This window comes from Thunnus albacares, chromosome 23, assembly GCF_914725855.1.
Source record: "Thunnus albacares chromosome 23, fThuAlb1.1, whole genome shotgun sequence".
Classification (NCBI taxonomy): Eukaryota; Metazoa; Chordata; class Actinopteri; order Scombriformes; family Scombridae; genus Thunnus; species Thunnus albacares.
The window spans coordinates 10,165,377-10,178,093 of record NC_058128.1 but is presented as its reverse complement, the minus strand read 5'-3'; the positions used below and the strand labels follow the sequence as shown (position 1 = coordinate 10,178,093).

The 12,717-nt window shown below is 41.0% G+C and overlaps 1 long non-coding RNA gene across 7 annotated transcripts in view; it reads right to left on the bottom strand.

Moving 5' to 3' along the window:
* LOC122975289 overlaps nucleotides 1-12,717 on the bottom strand; it is a 249,720-nt gene that overhangs the window by 109,229 nt on the left and 127,774 nt on the right. The window contains exon 4 of one of the 7 annotated variants that reach the window (XR_006400613.1): nucleotides 43-142. The exons of the other annotated variants lie outside the window; for them this stretch is intronic. This is a non-coding gene — a long non-coding RNA (uncharacterized LOC122975289). The remainder of the gene's footprint in view (nucleotides 1-42; nucleotides 143-12,717) is intronic. 7 annotated transcript variants of the gene reach the window in all.

The window sequence follows — 12,717 nt, the reverse complement described above, 5'->3', positions numbered from 1 at the left end:
TTGTGCAAAGGAGCTTTAACATGGTGACAGAAATGCACATACAATATTCATGAGATGGATCTCAGGAGCTTCTCAGATGGGTTTCATGTGCGAGCTGATGATTGACTGGCTTATAATTGTCTTGGTCATCAATCGAGCAGTACTGACAAGGACAAAAAGGACATTCAACAAAGCCATGAAATGTGAGAGAATGCCAAGACTCACATTGAGCTAACAAGCTGTGCCAGTAAACAATGTTGTCCCAGTATTTGCATTATTTGACGAGGAAATTAACGCTCCAGAATGAGAGATGTGTAATAAATTAGGTAAACAAGAATCTAATCAAAAATGAAAATTATTTTGAATCAGAATATTAATCAAATCCTGCAAAGGATTGTGGCTGATAATCCACAAACATGATGGCTTTCAATTGCAGTTTATTCATCAACCCTCACTGCCTTGTGCTCCGCCAGCCTCCATGGTAAGGCTTCACTGCAACCTGTTGCCTTGGAGACAGTAGAGCTCCAAAACAGTATTGTTAAGGCAGTAATAAGCAGATGGACAATGTTTCATTTGCCGTCTGTTAATTGAAAATAGTGCCAAAGCTGTATTTGTTTCCTGACTCACTCAGACTTAATTGTTTTTCAAATAAATACTTTGACAGGTAAGAAGCTTATCCTATCATACAAACATTAACTTGACACCGGCCATTGCTTTACATCTCACTGTCTACAGCTGCCTTGGACATCATTTCAATTACAACTAACTGGAAGGCTGTCAACTTAGGCAAAATCCACTTATGAAAGATAGAGGAAGTCATTATCATGCTACTGTACCGCTAGTAATTAAGTAAAGCAAATTGCAACTGGTTATTATCTTCTAATTAAGTCAAAGTCACTATTCACCTCCCCCTCTCCTCTTGCATCATCATCAGCATCCTCATCACCACCAGTAGCAACCTTCTCTTCTGTCTCCATACTTTAACTGCCACTCTTTGTGCCCCAGATCCTTCATTGAGGCTCTGCTGCACATTCTATCTTTCACACTTTTCACAATTTAAAGTGTAACTGCACCCCCAGGTCTGAGCCTAACTCCTTCCACTGCATAATTTTAAAAAATGCTAAAAAGTGGGCAAGGGGCTGAGAGGAGGTTGGGGAGGGGAGGGGGGGGGGGGGGGGGTCTTGGCTGTGTGAAGCAGGAGGGCAGGAGTTGCTCAGCATGACAACCCTTGGCCAGAGAAAAATCATAATAATAATAATAATGAGAGGAAGGCAAACAGTGCGACGACATTTAAAACGAGCCAGAAGTCATTTGTAGATGAACCTGTCTACATTTAACTTTGTTTATTTTCACAGGAAGACGTTTTTAGCCTCAGGAGCTACCAGCAGCGCTGACCTGCTGGAGGAGATGTCTGTGACTGTCCACAGGTGGAAGAACTGTTGGCAGCCACAAATCAACAGAAATCCTTTTTGCATTTCATCCTGTAGCTCTTTAAGTCTCTGGCTGTCTGTTCCTGCAGTGATCAGCTGGTAAAATCATGTTTTAAAACATTAAATCACAGTGTAACCGAAACCTTTACTGAACCTGTCCGACCGCAGCTCTGCTCCAGCAGTGGACAGGTTCAGTTGTGGCTGCCAGCTGCTCTTTCTCCTGTGGACAGTCACAGATGAAGAGACCGCCCTTACAGCAGGCCAGAGCTGCTATTAGCTGCTGTTCACTCCTGAGGCTTAAACTGTCTTGATCAGCATATATTTGAAAATGAGCATGGGCAGAAAGGCAGTTTCACAGAGGGGGAGGTGGCCGTTATCATTTTACCATTCCTGACGTAGAGAATTCCCAAACGGTCCACTCTACGTCAGCATTGTCCCCACCTTTTCAGGGCTGATTTTAAACAGCAGATGACAGATTGAGCCATTTTCAACCCATGAAATGCCAATTTTTTTTTATAAATTTGGTGTCAATGTCAATATTAAACCAGCATTGATCATCACAGTACAGTCATATAACTTAGTTTATAGTTCTAACTATTTCTGTCTGTTTTCCCAGAGTCTTTTGGCACACAGTCTTCTCATGGAGCGATGTTAGTTCTTTCCACTGGGGAAACAAGCAGGAAATTGATGGATGAGTGGGCTGGAGCTTGCCATTTCCCAAATCACGTCCTGAGGATCTTAAAAGCAAGAGGGATGAAAACAGGATGGGGCTCTGCTGGTATCAATCTGCCCGCTGCCTGCCCCTGACGGATGGCCCAAACCACTATCCATAATTACCTGCTTGTTAACAGCAGAGAGAACACAGTGGACCAAGGGAGGAAGTCCCTCCACTCATACATGCTTTTCAGTCTCCAAGTGTCATCCTTTTGCTATGGATACATATGTGTAGAGCAGTGGTTCTCAAACTTTTTCACATCAAGGACCCTTAAATTGACACAAATTAGACCCCTATTTGATAAGATCTTCTCCCAGGGTCCCCCATCTGGTAAGATTTTTGCTTTTAGATGTTTTACTACAGAAAGTGTATCAAACCCATGACCAAAATACATACATGGATGGATGGTATTAGGGATCCACTGGAACCCCCTCTAGGACCCCTGGGATCCTGGGACCCCACTTTGAGAACCACTGTTGTAGAGTGTTTCCCTCATTGTGTCTTGTTCAGCAAGATAGGCATCAGTCATCAAACTTTGGCTTAGGGACAACCTTGCTACGGTCAATGTAATGGAGTGCCGGCCAGCAGCTCTGGACTCACAGATTGATGCTGGTGTGCTGATTAATGCTAGGGCACACCCGCCCAGGTTAGTGGAGGCCTGACAGCTTTATTGATAAATTAAACACATGGCCACATGAAAAGCATAAATCTCTCAACTCCTCTCCTCGCTTTTTTCCATTCTTGAGCATTCCTCAGAGCTAATCTGAAGTGTTGGTTTGAAGTACTGTCAGCTTGGAAGCTACTCAGTCTCTGTTTGTTTTATTGGTGTCTACAAATATCAGTTTGGGATTAGAATTTGACGGCGGCTCAAGGTAGTAAAAAACAAGCCTTTCAAAGTTCACTGAGTTACTGGACTGGAACTTCTTGTTAAATTCAGAGCCAATGTTTAGTCCACTTTGATGTCTTGGTTCACTGGAATCAAATGTAACCCAGTGGATCTGAGTGAAATTGATGCAAAAGAACTTCCTTTAAGTCAAAGTTTTGACTGTAAAATCTGGTCAGGTCTACCGCAGCAAATTAGTGGTGGAACTGCCTATGTAGGTCACAGACACCCTTTTAACATCCACCATCGTTATTTGATCAGAGTTAACAAAGCTGATCAAATAATGAGCCAACTCAAGCAGGAGGGAAACAAATCTTAAACCGAGGGTCTAGACCCAATCCATCAGGGATCCGAACAGGACGAGAGGAGGAGCGTCAAAGGAAATTCAATCAAAGAGAACAACACAAGGACTCAGATAGAGAGATAATATCCACACCCCCTCCCCACACACACACACATCCCTCTTCACATTCTCCTCCATCGTCTCTCCTACCAGACAGATGGATGCACTTTTGAAGAGGAGTCCGAGGAAACTTTTAATGAACAAGAAGCTGGCTGAGGGGCTTTTTGAATTATCTCATGGTCGATAAGCACCCCACAGCGCAAATGGCACTGCGAAGGGCTTTGGTCAGATAAACAGCATCTTTTCAGACAGAGAACAGAGGAGGGAGCTGACACTTGAGGAGAGATTAGCAGGGTCTCTTTTCAGGGCTTGTCTGGCCCATTGGACAAGAATCGAAACCGTGAAAGAGAGCTCTAAGAAAAGGAGGAGGAGCCATGACAAAACTGTCTAATTCCAAAGATGTTTTCACCTTCATCTTGTCATGTCATGGTTACTGTCCATTTAAAAAAAAAAACTTAAAAAAAGAGATGTTCTAGTTGCAAATTTTGTCAATCAGTCTATTTTCTGTCCCTAGCAAGAAGTGATAGACTTTATATGATCCGTTTAGCATTGATGAATGAAGTTAACATGTTCTTTATTACATAAAGTTTGGTTAAATAATTTTGTCTATTAATCTGTTCAAATATAAAACTGGGAAAAGTGTATTGCTATAGTCAAATGTTCCTGGTAATTAACATACTGTGTGTGAGATGGGAATCAGCTGGAGATTCTTTGACGCAATTCAACATCGTACATGATTTGCATTTTGGTTTGGGGATCAAAGCTCATGGCCTTTGACCTTTTGGTAGTGCTGTCACAATCTCTCTTTGATATCCTCAGATCAATTAAGGGCTCTCATGGGAAGTGTGGCAATTGCACCAAGGTTAGACATCAAAGGTGGGGGTGATTGATTAGTCGGTGCCCAGCCACGCAAAACAAACAAAGAAGCATGATAGATTCCCCTGTGTCACAACCTGGCGAGACTGAACACATTTACGCTCACACACCAGCCAGTTTGGCACATATGCAGCTTGTGTACACAAGCATAAAAGGTGAAGGAACAAAGAAACAAAGATAGAGACAGAATTTCAACCTACCTCTATGCGGAACGGTCCTAAAATTATCAGTGCCCAAATAAAAATCACAGGGGGTTCTATCATGAATAAACACGCACAGATTCCTGTGCCCACACACACATGCATATACACCTGCAGTCCTGCGTCCTGCCAATATTGAGAATTTTAATGTCACACTAGACAGAAGACTTGCAAAGCCGCTTATTATCCTGTGATGGTTATTATTTGGCATTGTGGAGGGAGATGAAAAATGCACGCCAGCATTACTGTCGAGAAGATAACCCAGCATTGTAAGTCATCGAAAAACAATTGTAATACATTCAATGATTTTCTCATAATCTTAAATATGTTTATGGGAGGCCATTCATCAGCATTAGCGATTGTTAAAAAATGCAATAAAAATAAAAAATACATTGCGACAAAGTGTTTGAGTGAATTATGGAAGAGATGTTTGAAGGCGAGGGAGCGCTGTAACATTTCTCACACTGTGTCAGTGCGAGGGAGTCAATCTAAATTTTCTGAAGTCTGTGCCTTTAAATCAGACCTGCCATCATTTACTGCATTGCAGATGAGAAGTCAAGTCATTAGAGCCACCAATCGTACACTTCATTGACCCCAGCAGTATTAATGAGATCAACCTGTTCGCCTAATGGACAGCCTCCCACTGGGAGCTGGAATGGTTGAGTTTGATCCCAGCAAGACCAGTTTAATTGTCTCTGTGTGTCTGTGTGTTGTTTGGGTAGGAGTATGTCTGTGCAGCCCAGGGTAAGTGAGTGGTGAGCCTGGAGAGACCAGCCTCTTAAAGGGCTTTAAAATCTTTATTGACCTGTGAAGGTGAGTGTTTTAATGACCTCTCATAAGCAGGGAGGTATACTATGTGGTTAATGTGGTAAATGGGATGCACCCTTAATTGAGCTGAGCTCTGCACATTAAGTCAGGTGAGATGATATGCCCTGATAATTCTGAAGGAAGAAGCATTTTCATCTCAGAGGTTGAAGATTGAAGTGTGCATAGCTAAATGTGTTATTATAAGGTTCCTGAATGATGAGGAGTATCAATTTAGGGCAGAGTGTCTGAAAAATTCAGATGTATGAATGTTTTGCGATGTCAAAACGATGTAGATGACTTTGAGAAAATTACACCCTCTGTGATTTCTTCTTGTTTTCATTTCCCCAAGGAAACTACTTCACACTTTTCCTCAGCAAGCAGTAAACATAAACTGTCAGCCCGGATTTGCAATTTTACCAAACAAACTTCTATCTCTACGTAAAGCCCGTTAGGCCCAATCAATGCCAACAAACTGACACCCACAGATGAATCTGTTAGAAAAATCCCTTAGCCTGGAGAATAGGCGAGCAGAGTGCCTTGGCATTTCTAAGGAGCTATCCGTCATTGTGATCTGAGCACACGCCAGAAACAGATGATATACAAACATAATATCATTTGCTGGAGCTTATCATGCATGAAATATAATTTTTCAGGGTGGCGGGAGGAGAGAAAAGAGCAAAGAATGCATTTCTTTGGATCATTTCCATGTTTTTTAAGTGATTTGTTTTGTTGCTACATTCCTTTAATAGGCAGAGAGTAATGGTGGTGCTTTAATCAAAATGACAGAGATGTTAGCTGAAATCATGTTAATGCGAATTAATTTTATGGGCCATGTTGAATGTTTTACAAGAACATATAGTCATGCAGAAACCAATCAGGGGACAACATGAATTATATCATGGAGCTGAGTTCGGGATATCCTTGCAGGTAAATATTGTTTAAGCAAAACAAACAAGAAGTGTTTGAAATATTTAAATACATAAATCATTTTATTAATGGGCATGCATCATGGGCACATGAAGGGAGAAAGGAATGCCTGTTTCTGATAAAAAAAACATTTTCTCCTGAACTAAAAGTGCAAACTTGATGTAATTCAGATCATCTTAGCCCAGCCAAATAGTGTGAAAGACATCCAAGAGTCCTTCAGATCTGTGTTAGTGCTGCCTCTGTGGATTTAGTGGGTCAAGGGGAGCTGGGCACAGCAGGATGATATGAGCACTGTGGGAAGAGTGCAAGGTACCAGACAAGGTCTGAGGAAGGGCAGCTTTTGATTAAGGCCTTTCTACTACAGTGCTTATTTGGAATTTCCACCTGCACACTGCTGCTTTAATACAGCAAGGTTATAAGTATTGGCAACCCTGTTAGGTTTTAGCTCTGGGTCAGGAGCAGGGTGCAGGGGTGGATGGATTGCAACGCACTCTGTTGGTAGCATCTATTAAAACCCAAGCTAAGCATGACTTCAGATGTAGCTGGGTGTGTTTCTTTTCTGTGGGGCGTCTACTTCACCTAGTTGAAGTTGTGTGTGTTTGTCTGGGAAGGGGAGCATCATTTATTGAGAAAGTGGGTCATTGCTGAAGGAAAGAAAAGGAATCGCATTGCAATACAACAAATTATAAACAATGTATGGGTTTAAAGGTCCTAATAATAATCTCTCCCCTTTCAGCATACTTGCATCATGTTTTTAAACTTTCTCAACAGGAATAAAGCTGCAACCATAAAATATTCAAAAGAACAAAGGCTCTTTCCATTAGCACAGCACACCATTTTAGCCATGCAAATCTCATCATCAAAGTCTGTCCTATGTAACTAAAAGCCCTATTAAGTCACACCAAGTTATTCTGTACGATAATAATTTAATTAAAGAAAAAAATGAACTGCTATCACCAGTCTATGGTGAATGCATCTCTGAACAAAACAATTATCTCATATTTCATCTACCTCTGTTTGGTATTGGCATGAGCTCCCAGTCTGTAAAGCAGATTCAGATTCACTGGGCATGCAGTTTTGGGAACTGGGAGGGAGTGGGGAGAGGGGGAGGGGGGAATCTGGCTCTGATGTGCTAACAGATGATACCTGAACTCTACTGTTGAGGAATCCAAGCACTGATGCCCAGTCAGGGCTCAGCAACGCAGGCTGATGGACCACCCCATGGGGACGCAATAGCTGCCCAAGCATGGCAGACAGGAGAGAGAGACAGAGAGAGAGAGAGAGAGAGTAGGGAGGTGAGAAAGTTTAGCTTGGAGAGAAAGACAGGAGGACTGCAGAGCAGGGCAACCAGAGGGGACAAGAGGGAGAGGAGGTACTGTAGAGTAAGGGGGCCCACATGTAAGACAGGACATGGTCAGTTACCCCTCTGCTCTACAGTAACACTAGAAGGTGGAAGGAAAAAGATGGGCTGGTTAAGAAGCAGTGGCACTGCTTGGAGAGTATGGCTGTTACTGAATCACAAAGAAATTATATAAATGAATGAAGAAATCGTCATAGAAACTTCACAGTGGGCTAGGGGGCAAGAGGCATAGCACATAAAAAACTTTTCTTTGATAAATCAATTCATTAATTAACTAATTCATGAAGAAATTAATTAACGATCCAAGAAATCCATCAATCCAACCCGCTAGATAGAAACTGACTATATTACACTGATCACGTAACACCCAGATCCACATGACATTTACCATTTCTTTTTGAATGTTATTATAAAATTCAGCATTTCTGATATTAGTTGCATTCATCAGGTCACAATGGGGCTGCCTACTCAATTGTTAATGACACAGCCATCCCCAAATCACACTATTGTATTATTTGTCTCAGTTAGTTCCATGCAGTGACATTGATGTTGTACATATTTTTTTTTAATTTGGGAAAAAGAGAGCAGTGGCCTTGGATCAGCATTCAGTATGGGCAGATACCCTGAGGTGAGATATAGGAATGGGTATCGGGAGAGAAAAAGTTGTGCTGGTCCCTTCAAAGTCACTTATTTTTAGGTTTTTAATGACTGGCATACTGAGATTAAAGCTGAAAGCTAGTACATTCCTAGTTAATTCTAAGTATATACCCAAATCAACTCATGACTCACACTGATAAGATGTGTAAATTGAACAAATAACTCTAATCCAACTACCGCAAAGGTCATGTCCATGACTGATGAACTAATAAAAACTAAAAAAAGAGCCACTTAAAAGCTGCTGTGCTAAATTTAAATGTTATGACTCAGATCATCTAATGTGACATCAGTTAACTTTGTCAATGGCCTTTGATTGTTTTATACCACAAGACACCAAAGACATATGAGAGACTAAAAATATGACAAGAAGCCCAGTTTTTTTAGTGGATGGAGTGCTCACTCACTCCCTGCAGAATTAGAGACATTTTTGTGTTTTGTTAAAAAAAACAAAACATAATAAGTAGGAAGTACTTGGCAGGAAATATAATTTAAACTTCTGGAAAGTATCAAGAAACAACCAGGCTATCAAGTACAGTCAAAAGTTTGGACACATCTTCCCATTCACTTGAATGAGAAAGTGTGTCCAAACTTTTGACTGATACTGTAAGTTCAGCAGCCTATTGGCTACTGCTCCTCGCTTTTCCATCATTTCAGAAGCTCTGAGTCTAGGACAATGGCAATGAGTATGTGACATCTCAGACCTGGTGTGTTTGGAATCGGGCCTGATCAGGCAACTATGGAGATTACGGCTGCACTGTGGCGTGGCCTGCAGCTAAGAGTGTGAGCCCTTTGCCAACAAGGGTTGAGACAGAGACGTGACAGGAACCATAAAGGGGCTTTTCAGACACAAAATATTGCTCGGAAAATCCTGCAAACAAACAAAAAGTGTTCTCATCTGTTATCATATTGAAAGATGACATTTATGGCAAAGGCACAACTTGCTCTTGACTAAGCAACAGTGTAAGTATGGATTACTTTGGATGATGTTTTCTTTTTCCTTTATTTATTTGATGAACCCAGACAAAACTACCAAGAGAACAGTGAGAAAAACATTACTTTGATTAGTCTCAACATTATTATGCCTATACATAATAAAGTACATAATATCACTTAATTATATCACATAACACTCAGAAAGAAAACATAAAATAAAAACAATTGTGATGCCAGACATATTTTGGGGTGTTGTACATTGTTCAACATTACCTCTGCAATTGTACATCTGGTATTGTTCCAAGGTAGCATATAAAAATACCTTGCAAGGGCGCCAGAAGTAGGGGGTCTAAGGGGCCATTGGACCCCCCACTTCACCCTCCCCCCACATTCTTTTTAAGTCGTGAATCACTGTATCCCTGTAAATGTCCCTATATTGCAACTGTTACAGTAAAAAGACATTTCAATCATTCCCATCCACTGATGAGAGAGGACCAAGCGGGTAGTTCCAGGTCTGAAAAGTGAAGACAATGCAGAAGTGCCTTAAACCTGCATTCTCTCTAATGGCCATCAGGGGGTGACTCCCCTGGCTCCCAAAAGAAGTCTGATTGTATGGAAGTCTATGAGAAAATTACCCTACTTCTCACTTGATTTATTACCTCAGTAAACACTTTCCTAATGAGTTTATGGTCTCATTCGTCTTCTTCAATACAGCATGATGTTCATTTTCTAAATTATGGTCCCATTTAATTTAAATTTGATGATAAAGCAGAGTATGCTTTAGGGTGTCACTACATTGTGATTGACAAGTCGCTACCATGGCGACAACGTTGGTTAGGTAACGTAAACATGGCATAACCCCAGCTTCACAGAGTATTGGCATAGGCGTAGCTATCGCTATTTCAGTGTGTTTTCAGTTCATGAAAGTTATTTGTAACATTTTGATTGCCTAAAAGAGTCTTGTTCAGCATTTGGTTGTACTAAAAGACCCTCTAAGGACTCGGATGTTCAGTTTTTCTGGCAAGTTCACTTTGTTTTAATGGTTTTAGGCCTGTTTTTCGCTAGTGAAAATTAGCAATAGCATTAGCATTATTGCAGTTAACCATAAACTGTAAATGCACTGTACTAACCAAGCTAGCGGCTAGCATTAGGGTTGGCACCATCCACTCTTCCAAATATGGTCACTTCTCATCACTTCTGGCCCCAAAAATCCAAGATGGTGACAGTAAAATGCCAAACTCAACGCTTCAAATGTGAGTCCACAAACCAATGGGTGATGTCACAGTGGCTACGTCCGTTAATTTTATACAGTCTATGGAGAGGACTATCTGACGTGCTGCTGAAATTTCATATCTAAGTGAAATGACTGTTTCTTAATTGGACACTTACGCCCAGAGGCAAAACATTCGGCGCACAAGCAACCAGCCAGTCAAAAGACGTTTTGAAAGTTCATGTGAATTGGTTAGTTCATGATATCGCGTTGAAACGACAGGTCCAAAACATTTCCTTTTTGGGTATATGCATCAAGGTTCTCCCAAAGTTTATTTAGGCTATTGTAGGCTATAAATGACACTTTCACACCAGCATGGTATGTTGATAATTTGCAAAGGTGAAGCAGTAATGTTTTTTATTTCTGATTTATCGTTAAATAATGGATTTGGAGCAAGGCTGCTTACAACACAAGGACAACATTAACATTCGTATTGCTTCCTGTTGTTACTCAGCCGTATAAGTGTTACTGTTCTGTAAACTTGTAGTTTTGGATAATTGAACAAAAAAGCTCTTATCTAGTCCCACAAGCATTAGTTAGCTGCTATGTGTTTGGAATTATACCACCACCCTGTGGTGCAAGCAAGCTATAGTTACTCCGCAAAAGTTAAGTCAGTCTCCAGTTTATCTATCTCTACACACATGCACACACATACACACACACACTTTTTGGCCCCTGCATTTCTGAAATGAATCCAGCGCCCCTGATACCTTGCCAACCACTGCCAAGCTTTGAAGCATTATAGTACACTGTGTCCCCTGACAGGACATTTCTGCACAAAGCTCTGAATTTTAGTGGAAACATTAGTTAGAAACTTCTCTTGACATTTTCCAGACTTTTCTTTTGGAAATCACTCTAACCGGGCATCGGCACACATTTGCACAAGTCGACAAAACAAAGGCAAATATGGATTAACATATCAATGTGTCTACAAAGCGAAGAGGCTGAGCGTACGGGCTCTAGCTTCAAGGTGCTGCTTTCTTCATGAGTTTGGAAGCTGCAGCAGTAGTGCTCCAATTCCCCAAACTTGCCAGTCCACCTGATAAACTTTGCTTTTGAACAATGCAAACACAGGGTGGAAGCACACAAGGCCTTTGTGTTTCATCAGAACCAAATAATGTCACAGGGGAAAACGCCACAGAATGGCTAGGATAAGAAATTTCAATGTCCTAGTTATATTTTCTTTCCTTTTCAAGTGTGAATAAACACAGGGAAGCGTGTCTTGTGGGCATATCATTTGCTCAATATTTGTACTGTATGTCTGATATGTAACTATCATCTTTAAAGGTGATAGCCTGGCACCATAGTGTAAGCATACATCTGTCCTTGAATGGTGCATGTCTTCCACTTAAAACTAAAAGTGTGTCACCTCTAACACGTGGAAATGTACCTACAACCAGCTCTTTATTCCTCTTAAAGTTGCAAGTTTGTGACATACAATATAGAGTAGATATTTCTACTAATACATTTGACTCTCAGGTGTACGTGCCAAACCTCACACAATGAACAAATGCAATTATATTGCAGAGAATTTTATTGCAGGGAATTAGAATGAGGGATAGAAGGACAGAGAGACAGACAGAGAGGAACGAGCTGACATTTTGATTAAGGTGCCAACAAATTTTATTTGCAGTTTCAAAATGTCTCCTCCCTATTTCCCACAGGACATTTGAGGTTAGACAGGACAGGTATTCTGTCCCAACTTTAGCTGTCAGGCATCGATCCTCCCTAGATTACACATCAGATGCAGCCACAGTTCACAGCAAGACAAGTGTTATAAATTATGGAGTAGCCAACAGATGAAGACTGCATCTCCAGGGCAGATTTGCAATGTACCTAATGGTAGAACTCAATGTACAGTTTGAACTGATGTAAAGGTCGATGGTATCCAAAGCTTGGAGCTGGGATACTATTGACCTTGTGTAAATATCAGATTGAATGGAATTATTCAAAATATGGATATTTGTCTGCTGCTAAGGCAAACTACTTTTTTTTTTGCAAATTTTGCTGATGCCACATTACCAGTGTTCCATGTTACCCAGCTCCCTCTACTGCTCTATATAATGTAATTTGAACATGATTCAGAGCTAACTGAATGTGTTTATATCCATTTTCTGTGGACAAACAATTTACACTCTATTAGGCTTCTGAATAAGCCACTGAGTATGGCTGCAGAGATGGAAAATGGGAAGTGGGCCCCTGCAAACGTGCCAACTTTGCACTCTGGGAACCCTCTCTGCCTCAAATAGGCAATTATCTTTTGTCGTATTTACTGAC